We start from the raw sequence: 10,901 nt of genomic DNA on the forward strand, positions 1-10,901 counted from the left end.
CTCTTTCTTTCTTTCTTTTTCTTTCTTTCTCTCTCTCTCTCTCTTTCCTTTCTTTCTCTCTCTCTCTCTCTCTCTTTCTTTTCTTCTTTTCTTTTTTGAGCTGGAGCCTTGCTCTGTCACCTAGGCTGGAGTGCAGTGGCATAATCTTGGTTCACTGTAGCCTCCATCTCTCAGGTTCAAGCAGTTCTCCTGCCTCTGCCTCCCAAGTAGCTGGGCCTACAGGAACATGCCACCACGCCTGGCTAATTTTTGTATTTTTAGTAGAGACTGGGTTTCACCATGTTGGCCAGGCTGATCTCGAACTCCTGGCCTCAAGTGATCTGCCCGCCTCAGCCTCCCAAAGTGTTAGGTTTACAGGCATGAGCCACTGCGCCTGGCCCCCTGTCCCCTTTTTTATCCTGTTAAATAAATAAGATTCCCTTACTTTTCCTTGAAATGAGAAGAAAATCTAGTTGCATCTACTTAGGTGTCGCACTGACTCCTCCCAAATCCAGAAGCGCCCCTTAAACTGAAGGCACCCCTAGTTCAAAAGGTAACAAGAGTTGAAGAGGCACCTAAGCCCTAATTCTGAGGTCAGAGTTCCTTAATCAGCTGCCTTTCATCTCCCTTGGTTCATGAAGATGTGCAGAGGGGCCCTGCCACTGGCTAGGGGCTTTGCTGCAGTTGCTGTGTGAGGTTCCCAGACTTTCATGAGCCAAACCACAAGGTCTCCTTTTCCCTGTTTGTCTCAAAGCTCAGCTAGAAAGACTAAACGTATTCCCAGCCTCTTTCCTAGCCTACACTTTCACTGTGGCCATAAAGGTTATTCCAGTGGACTTGGCTGAGTCAGGAGACCCTCCACTGCACTCCCAGAGCTGCCTAGGCACACCTCTGTCCTTTAACCACCTCTTTTTTTTTTTTTTGAGAAGGAGTTTCACTCTTGTCGCCCAGGCTGCAGTGCTGTGGCGCGATCTCAGCTCACTGCAACTTCCGCCTCCCGGGTTCAAGCAGTTCTCCTGCCTCAGCCTCCTGAGTAGCTAGGATTACAGGCGCCTGCTACCACGCCCAGCTAGTTTTTGTATTTTTAGTAGAGATGGGATTTCGCCATGTTGGCTACTCTGATCTCGAACTCCTGACCTCGGGTGATCCACCCACCTCAGCCTCCCAAAATGCTGGGATTACAGGCGTAAGTCACCGCACCAAGCCATCACCCAACTCTTAACATTTGTACTCACCCCACTGGGCTAGGAACCCATAGGATGAGTTTGCGTCTTACCCAACTTCTTCATATCCTTACTTCCGTTTATCTAATCCTGTAAAAATTCTTTTTTTTTTTTTTTTTTTTTTTTTTTTTGTGAAGAAGTCTACCTCTGTTTCACAAGCTGGAGTACAGTAGCATGATTTTGGCTCACTGCAACCTCCACGTCCTGGGTTTAACTAATTATCATGCCTCAGCCTCCTGAGTAGCCAGGACAACAGGCGCACGCCGCCACGCTCCGCTAAATTTTTTTGGTGTTTATTTTATTTTATTTTATTTATATTTTTTGAGATGGAGTCTCACTCTGTTGCCCAGGCTGGAGTACAGTGGCACAATCTTGGCACACTGCAACCTCAGCCTCCTGGGTTCAAGCAGTTCTCCTGTCTCAGCCTCCTGAGTAGCTAGGGTTATAGGCATGCGCCACCACACTCAGCTAATTTTTGTATTTGTAGTAGAGACAGGGTTTCACCATGTTGGTCAGGCTGGTCTCAAACTCCTGACCTCATGATCTACCTGCCTCAGCCTCCCAAAGTATTGGGATTACAGGCGTGAGTCACCTCACCCGGCCTTTTTTTGTATTTTTTTTTTAATAGAGACAGGATTTTGCCATGTTGGCCAGGCTGGGCTCGAACTCCTGGCCTCAAGTCATCCCCCACTTCGAACTCCCAAAGTGCTGGGATTACAGGTGCGATAATCCTGTATATATCTGAATGGCAATTCATTGAGTGTAATTTTGTCTCTGATTCTTAGTCTCAGTCTTTTTTTGTAGTTTCCAATGTGTATATGTGTGTGTCGTAAATAAAAACATAAATTGCTTTTTGTTTCTTTTTGAGATGGGGTCTTGCCTGTCATCTAGGCTGGAGTCCAGGGGTGTGATCACAGCTCACTGCAGCCTTGGTCTCCCCAGGCTCGGGTGATCATTCCGCCTTAGCCTCCCATAGCTGGGATTATAGCCGTATGCCGCTACACCCAGCTAATTTTGTGTACTTTTTGTAGACACAGGGTTTTGCCCTGTTGTCCAGGTTGCTCTTGAACTCTTGGACTCAAGCAATATACCCACTCCGGCGTCCCAAAGTACTAGGATTACAGTCATGAGCTACCACGTCCAGCCCATAAATTGCTTTTTTTTTTTTTTAAGACAGAGTCTCATTCTGTCACCCACGCTGGAGTGTAGTGGTATGATTTTGGCTCACTGCGACCTCTGTCTCCTGGGTTCAAGAGATTCTTGTACCTCAACCTCCCCAGTAGCCAGGATTACAGGTGAGTACCACTATACCAGGCTAATTTTTGTACTTTTAGTAGAGACGGGGTTTCACCATATTGGCCAGGCTGGTCTGAAACTCCTGACTCATGTGATCTGCCCGACTTGGTTTCCCAAAGTGCTGGGATTAAAGGCATGAGCCTCCATGCTCAGCCTCCATAAGTTGCTTTTATAGCAGGAAAAGAAGCATAGCTCTCTTGGGCTCTGCATTTCAGAAACTAGGTGCTCTACATTACTGCTGTCTCTTCCAGTGGTATTGAAATAGAAGGCACCCTAGCCAAGAATTAGTGTGCTCTAAAATGAGAGAAATACAGGGGATATAGAATGCTATAGGCGTGGCCCAAGGTGGCCTAGTGTGGAGGCAGGATCATAGAGCCGTCTGGTGGTCCAGGTGTCAATATTAGTTTTCCTAGGAAAGAGTTTTAGGGTGTAGTAGATAGTCATGGGGTTTGGGAGAGCAGATTTGGCCACTTGGCATAGAAATATTTCAGTACTTTCATAACTGTCATGGCTATGCTGGTGCATATAGACTGATTATGAGCTCTAGCTTATGAAAGGTGAAACCAGTGCCCAGCACAATCCTTACTTACAAAGTGCTCTGAGATGATAGAGGGTTCTTGATTTCCTCAGGTAAGCCAGTTACAATGGAGCTTTGACCAGTTGTGTGATGAGTTGGAGTTTGTGAGCTCTGTGGTTCCTTCCAACAGGGAACACTGTCGTAACCTGGCAGCCAGATCCATGGGCTCCATAACCACAGCCTCCTTTGCTCAACTGTTATCTCTCGCTACTTGTATGTTTAAGTTGTTTTGCCTGGGTATGGTCCCAATTCCTTTTCATATGTCTGTGAAACATATAGGCCCACCTGAAGTGGAGGACTAGAGACCAGGCAGGTGCTGACTGCTTGCACACTAAAGATGAATGAGGTTAGTCAGGAGATAGAAATCACCTACATTCACTATTGGTGAAGATAGACAGGTGCACAAACAACATCGAGATGCTCCAAGGGTTGAAGTCGGAGTATCCCTACATGCTACATAGCCCAGAGGAAAATGCAGTTCATTCTGTCTGTCTGTTTTGTGAAAACTGCCCCCCGTTTCCAAATAAGTGCATTTATTGCCTCAATGTGCAACTGACAGATGATCACAACAATGAATGAGCAGTTAGAACACATTATGCTTGAGATGTCTTAACCTATTCCCAAATGCCTTTGGTGTTCCAAAAGAGTGGTCAAGCCCTTGCTCTCTATTCTGGAAGAGCGACCCAGGTGGGGCCGGGCACTGGCCACTGAATTATGCCAGGGCGCCCTTTCCACTGGAGTCCACTCTCATTTGCTTCTGTGCAATAAAACCAAGTGCTTATAAAATTAAAAAAAAAAAAAAAGTTTATTTTGCTTGTGTGCGGTCCTGATTCCTGTTTATTTGTCTATGATGCATTCGGGCTCACTTAAAGTGGAGGCCTAGGGACCAGGCTTTTAAGTCAGGCAAAGTAGGGTTACAGGGAGCAGAGAAAGGAGCACAGTCGAACACCATGCAGAAATGCAGGGTGTGCTTACCAGAGGGCAGGGCCAAGAAAGTGGAGGTAGAAAGACTGGCTGCGGTGGGACATCGACAGGCTTGAGCACCTCCACCACCTCCCAGACTTTGGACTAAAATTGGGGCATAAAATATTTTTGTTAAACAAATGAGATTGTGTTTTATTTTTATAATGATTATGTAGAGACAGTGTCTTGTTCTGTCACCCAGGGTGGAGTGTAGTGGCACAAGGTGCATCCCGGGCTCAAGCCATCTCCTTCCTCAGCCTCTGCAGTAGCTGGGACTGACACAGGAGGTAGAAAGAAATTATTTAGGCAGATGGTGAGGGCAGAAGAGTCTTTGGCAGAGCTTCCCTTCTAACAAAAAGCAGCCCAAGAAATTATTTTTTTCCTAACAAAAACCAGCCTGGGCTGGGCGCGGTGGCTCACACCTGTAATCCCAGCAGTTTAGGAGGCCGACCGAGGTGGGCAGATCACGAGGTCAAGAGATGGAGACCATCATGATCAGCATGGTGAAACCCTGTCTCTGCTAAAATACACATATTAGCTGGGCGTGGTGGTGTGTTCCTGTAGTTCCAGCTTCTTGGGAGGCTGAGGCTGAGGTTTTGGTGAGCTAAGATCACTCCAGCCTGGACAACAAGACCAAGACTGTCTCAAAAAAAAAAAAAAAAAAAAAAGCAGCCTAAAAAATGTAGCTGCAAACATAAATAAGCAAGCTGCAACATTGAACCGGGAAATGCCAGCAGCCGTGCCAACAGAAAAGGGCTACCTGGGGGCCAGGCATGTCCACTGTGGAAGCTTCATCTTCCCTTTTTTGTTAGCACATGTACAGTAAGAAAGAAGTGGGCAACATGGCACAGCTTAGGCTGAAAACTCGCCTGCATAGTGAAAGACTGGGCTGGAGGTTGCCCGAAATTCATGCCCCATGCAAACGGCACACCTGGCCTAACCAGTTTTTCATGCCCTAAGTAGATCAGACAACACCTCCCAACCAGCTCATCTATAAAACCTTCTGCATTTCACGGCGGATTGACAACCCATTTTTCCAGGACCCCTCTCTGTAGCAGAGAGCTATTCTCTTCCTTTCCCCTGTTAAACTTGCGCTCAAGCCTCACTGTTTGCGTGTCCACATCCTTGAGCTCCGTGGCTGTGAGACAATGAACCTTGGGTTTTACCCCAGGCAATGAGGCTGCTCAAGACTACAGGTGCATACCAACACAACCAGCTAATTTTTAAATATTTTTTAGCGACAGAGCGTGAACCCAAAATATTTGAGACAGGTCTCAATCAATTTAGAAAGTTTAGCTTGCCAAGCTTATGTAAGCACCTGTGACACAGCCACCTCAGAAGGTCCTGGTGACATGTGCCCAAGATGGTCAGGGTACAGCTTACTTTTATCCATTTTAGAGAGACATGAGACATCAATCCATATGTGTAATATGTACACTGGTTCTGTCCCAAAAAGTGGGACAATTCAAAGTTGGGGGCCGTGTGGGGAGGCTTTTAGGTCATAGGTAGATAAAAGACAAAAGGCTGCATTCTTTGGAGTCCTTAATCAGCATTTCACTGAATACACAATGTAGTCTAGCTCAGTGAATCTGCATTTTTACATAAACAATAGGGCAGGCTGGGCGAGGTGGCTCCCGCCTGAAATCCCAGCACTTTGGAGGCCAGGTGGGCAGATCACCTGATGTCAGGAGTTTGAGACCAACCTGGCCAACATGGTGAAACCCGTCTCTAGTAAAAATATAAAAATTAGCTGGGCATAGTGGCGGGCAACTGTAATCCCAGCTACTAAGGAGGCTGAGGCAGGGGAATTGCTTGTACCCAGAAGGCAGAGGTTGCAGTGAGCTGAGATTGTAGCATTGCACTCCAGTCTGGGCAACAAGAGCAAAACTCTGTCTCAAGAAACAAAACAGAAAGAACAACAAAAAAATATACAGGGCAGAGGATGCAGTCAGATATGCATTGGTCTCAGGTGAGCAGAGGGATGAATTTCTGTCCTGCATCTGTGAAGATTATCTATCAATTTACATTGCCAGGGTGAAATTCAACAGAACTATTTTCAGGTAAGGATCTTGAGACCCACAAGGAATTTCTTTGTGGGCGAATTGTGAGGAAGGTATGCAGCTTGTTTTTCTTTTTTTAAAATCTTTGTAGCTATCTTCTTAGGGAATAAATTAGAAGGCAGGTTTGCCTGACATAGTTCCCAGCTTGACTCTCCCCTTGGCTTAGTATTTTAGGGTCCGAGATTCATTTTTCCATCACAGGGTGACACTGTGTTGCCCAGGCTGATCTCAAACTCCTGGGCTGAAGTGATCCTCCCATCTAGTGCTTGGATTTCAGGTGTGAGCCATGGTGCCCAGCCTATTCGATTATTATTATTATTATTTTCAAGACAGAATTTCTCTGTCACCCACACTGGAGTACAGTAATGTAATCACAGCTCACTGCAGCCTCAGCCTCCCGGGGTCAAGTGATCCTCCCATCTCAGTCTCCCGAATAGCTGGGACTATTCTTCTGCCTCAGCCTCCTGATTAGTTGGGACTACAGGCATGTGCCACCACGACCAGCTTATTTTTGTATTTTTAGTAGAGATGGGGTTTCACCATGTTGTCCAAGATAGTCTCTATCTCTTGATCTCAGATGATCCATCCACCTCAGCCTCCCAGAGTGCTGGGATTACAGGGGTGAGCCACCGCCCCCGGGCTTCTTAGTCTCTTATTCATTGTATACTTGCCTTACTCCATGCCCCATGAGGGCATAAATATTACTGGTCTTTTTAGGCTGGCCAAGATAGGGAAACCCCATCTTTACTAAAAATACAAAAATTAGCCAGGCATAGTGGCACATGCCTGTGATCCCAGCTACTTGGTAGGCTGAGGCATGAGAATCACTTAAACCCAGGAGGCAGAGGTTGCAGTGAGCCAAGATGGCACTATTGCACTACAGCCTGGGTGACACAGGGAGACCCCATCTAAAAAAAAAAAAGAACACACACACACACACACACACACACAAAAACAAAACAAAACAAAACAAAACAAAACAGAAAGAAAGAAACAAAAGTCTTACTGGTCTTTAAAAAAAAATTTTTTTTTTTTTTTGAGACGGAGTTTCGCTCTTGTTACCCAGGCTGGGGTGCAATGGCGCGATCTCGGCTCACCGCAACCTCCGCCTCCTGGGTTCAGGCAATTCTCCTGCCTCAGCCTCCTCAGTAGCTGGGATTACGGGCACGTGCCACCATGCCCAGCTAACTTTTTGTATTTTTAGTAGAGACGGGGTTTCACCATGTTGACCAGGATGGTCTCGATCTCTTGACCTCGTGATCCACCCGCCTTGACCTCCCAAAGTGCTGGGATTACAGGCTTGAGCCACCGCGCCCGGCCCTTAAAAATTTTTTTACATTATTTCAGACATACAGAAAGGTTACCGTAAAAGTTCAAAGAATACTTGTATACTCTTCCCTAGATTCTCTAGTTGCTAATATTTTACATTTGCCGCTTGTTTTATGTATATACATTGTTATGGACCAAATCGTATCCTCTCCAAAATTCAGTGTTGACACTCTGACCTTGGAATGTGATTGTATTTGGAAATAAGCCTCTAAAACAATGATTAGGTTAAAACGGGGCCGTTAGGGTGGGCTCTAAATTAATCTGATTGGTTTCTTTATAAGAGGAGATCAAGACATTCAGAGAGGCCGGGCCTGGTGACTCATGCCTATAATCCTAGCACTTTGGGAGGCAGAGATGGGTGAATTCCTTCAGGCCAAGAGTTCAAGACCAACCTGGGCAGCATGGTGAAGCCTGGTCTCTACTAAAACTACAAAAAAATTAGGCTGGTGTGGTGGTGCATGACTACAGTACCAGCTACTGGGGAGGCTGAGGTGGGAGGATCACCTGAGTTCAGGAGGTTGAGGCTGCAGTGAGCTGAGATGGTGCCATTGCACTTCAGCTTGGACGATGAGAGAGATCATGTCTCAAAACAACAACAAAAAAAGTAAAATAATAAATGATGTTGGGTACCAGTCCCAACCCTGTACGTTGGTGACCTTAGTCCCGGTGGTGACGAGGGTTTGAGAAAAGGAAATAAAGACAGAGACACAGGAGTAAAAGTTACAGCACGGGTCCAGGGGACCAACGCAAGCGTGGGAACCGCGTTGGCCCTGAGCTCTGGGCTCCAAACACTCTTATTATGTGCACAATCTCATTGCTCTTATGGGCATGGAAGGGGAGGGTGAAGGGGTAGGTAAGATGGAGGGGGAGAGCACTTGAGATCCTTCTAAGACATTCTAAACTGGTACTCTGAGTTTATCACCGATTGTTATCAGGGTGCAGCTGCATCAGAAGTATAGCGGATGAGGAGCCACCCGGTCTGACCACTCCCAATGCATCAAGGGGCTTTTATCGCCCAAGCATTGAGGACATAGAGCAATTAAAATCACTCCATATTCCAAGAACCTAGGCAGAGCCTGAGATGTTCCGTGATTTCTGCCCTGCAAGGCTTTTCTCCTCCTTGCCAGCTCCCATCTGCAACGACCCTCCCAGATCTTGTGGGCAGAGGTCGCCTCCCTTCTCAGAGATCTTTGCCTGAGCCCTCTTTACGAGACCCTCGTGCAGTCTCTATGTTGAGAAGGCATGTGTGGGACCACAGCAGTATCTTGCCTGCTCTGCAGCCACCCCAAGGTGTTCCCCGTTGTTACTGTGCTCTCCGATGGTCTTTACCTTAGGCATCCTGTTGCTGTTTGATTTCTAATTAACTGCACCAGTAAAAATATTGTTTAGTTCGGTATATAAACATCAGTGTATTCTGAGCCAAGGAAGCTTGTAATTATTTAGCTAGAATTAACATAGGTCTCCCTCTGCCATCTTGACCCGCAAAAAGACATTCAGAGAGAGACATCAGTGTTGCATGTGCACACAGCAAAGGCCACAACACAGCAAGCAGGCAGCCCTCTGCAAGCCAAGGACTGCAAGCATCAGGAGAAACTAATCCTGCCAACACCTTGACATTTACTTCTAGCCTCCAGAGCTGTGAGAAAATATATTTCTCTCTTCCGTTTTTTTTTAAGGCCAAGTCTCATCGTTGCCCAGGCTGGAGTGCAGTGGTGCCATCTCGGCTCACTGCAACCTCCACCTACTGGATTAAAGCAATTCTCCTGCCTCAGCCTCCGAAGTAGCTGGGACTACAGGCATGTGCCACCACGCCCAACTAATTTTTGTATTTTAAGTAGAGACAGGGTTTCACCATGTTGGCCAGGCTGGTCTCAAAATCCTGACCTCAGGTGATCCACCTGCCTCAGCCTCCCAAAGTGCTGGGATTACAGGTGTGAGCCACCACACTCAGTCCATTTCTGTTGTTTAAACGACTCAGTCAGTGTTATTTTGTTGTGGCAGCCCTAGTCAACTCATACAGACAAAGCATTGTTTTTTTTTCTGAACTGTTCAAAAGGAAGTTGCAGGCATGGTCCTTCAGTTCTAGAAGCAAGTGCAATATATTCTCTTACATTTTCGCAATGCAATTAGTTAAATCAGGAAATCAACGATTTCATGATACAATGCTATTAGCTAGTTGCAGACTTTATTCCTATTTTGCCAATTGTCTTATAATGTCATCTGTAGCAAAGAGAGAAAAAAAAGAAGAAAGAAAGAGAAAAAAAGAAAGACAAAAAGGTTTTGGTCCAGAATCTGATCCAGAATCAACAGCATTTAGCTGTCATGTCCAGGCTCCTTTAATTGAAAACAGTTTCTCATTCTTTGTCTTTCACGGGCTTCTAGCTGTCAAGAGTACAAGTGATTTATCTTGTAGAATATCTCTCACTTTGGACTTGTCTGATATTTCCTTGTGACTAGATTAAGATCTACAGGTGTGTTCCAATGCTTCAGGACTGTTTTTTTTTTTCCCCTGGACAGTTTTAACATTCTAATCTGTGATTTCTCTTCTCAATGTGAAATGAAGACTCTGTAACCGCTTTTAGGAGACTCATTGGTTTCGAAAACTCACTTTATTAAATATACAGACTTGTTAAGAGCTACAAAGTGATGTGTCCCCTCAGTGCATCCTATCAGAAGGCACATAATGTGTGTTCCATTACTGGGTGGTGCTAACTTTGATTACTTGGTTGAGGCAGTAACTGTCAGGTTTCTTCACTGTAAATTTACCATTTTGCTTTTTTTTTTTGAGACGGAGTCTTACTCTGTTGCCCAGGCTGGAGTGAAATGGCATGATCTTGCCTCACCACAACTTCCGTGTCCCAGGTTCAAGCGATTCTCGTGCCTCAGTCTCCCCAGTAGCTGGGACTACAGGCGGGCGCCACCACACCTGGCTAATTTTAGTAGAAACAGGGTTTCACCATGTTGGCCAGGCTGGTCTCGAACTCCTGGCTTCAGGTGATCTGCCACCTCAGCCTCCCAAAGTGTTGGGATTACAGGTGTGAGCCACAATGCCCAGCCCTCCTTTTTTGTTTTTAAGTTTCTTTGCGGGAGAGATACTTTGAGACTATGTAAAAGGTTTGCGAGAAAAAATACAGGAAGCCCAGTTAAATCTGAAGTCCAGATAAACCACAAATACTTTTTAAAGTATAAATATGATCTCCCAAAAGTGTTTATCTAAAATTCTAATTTGATTGGGCATCTTGTGTTTTTATTTGCCACATCTGGCAACTCTCTATGTAAATATCTTGCTCCTCATCCAACTTTCACCCAGTTGTTTTGACATCCGTTGCTGACTCTGGCAGAGAATCAGCCCCTACACCCCATCCATGGGTACCCTGAGTTCGGTGGCGACAAAGAAATGAGAAAAAGAGATTAAGAATGAAAGTTGGACCAGGGGACCATCACTTTGCACTGGAGGCAGTGAAGGCCCCGAGC

Source organism: Sapajus apella, unplaced genomic scaffold (assembly GCF_009761245.1).
Source record: "Sapajus apella isolate SASKATOON/1434 unplaced genomic scaffold, GSC_monkey_1.0 scaffold52, whole genome shotgun sequence".
Classification (NCBI taxonomy): domain Eukaryota; kingdom Metazoa; phylum Chordata; class Mammalia; order Primates; family Cebidae; genus Sapajus; species Sapajus apella.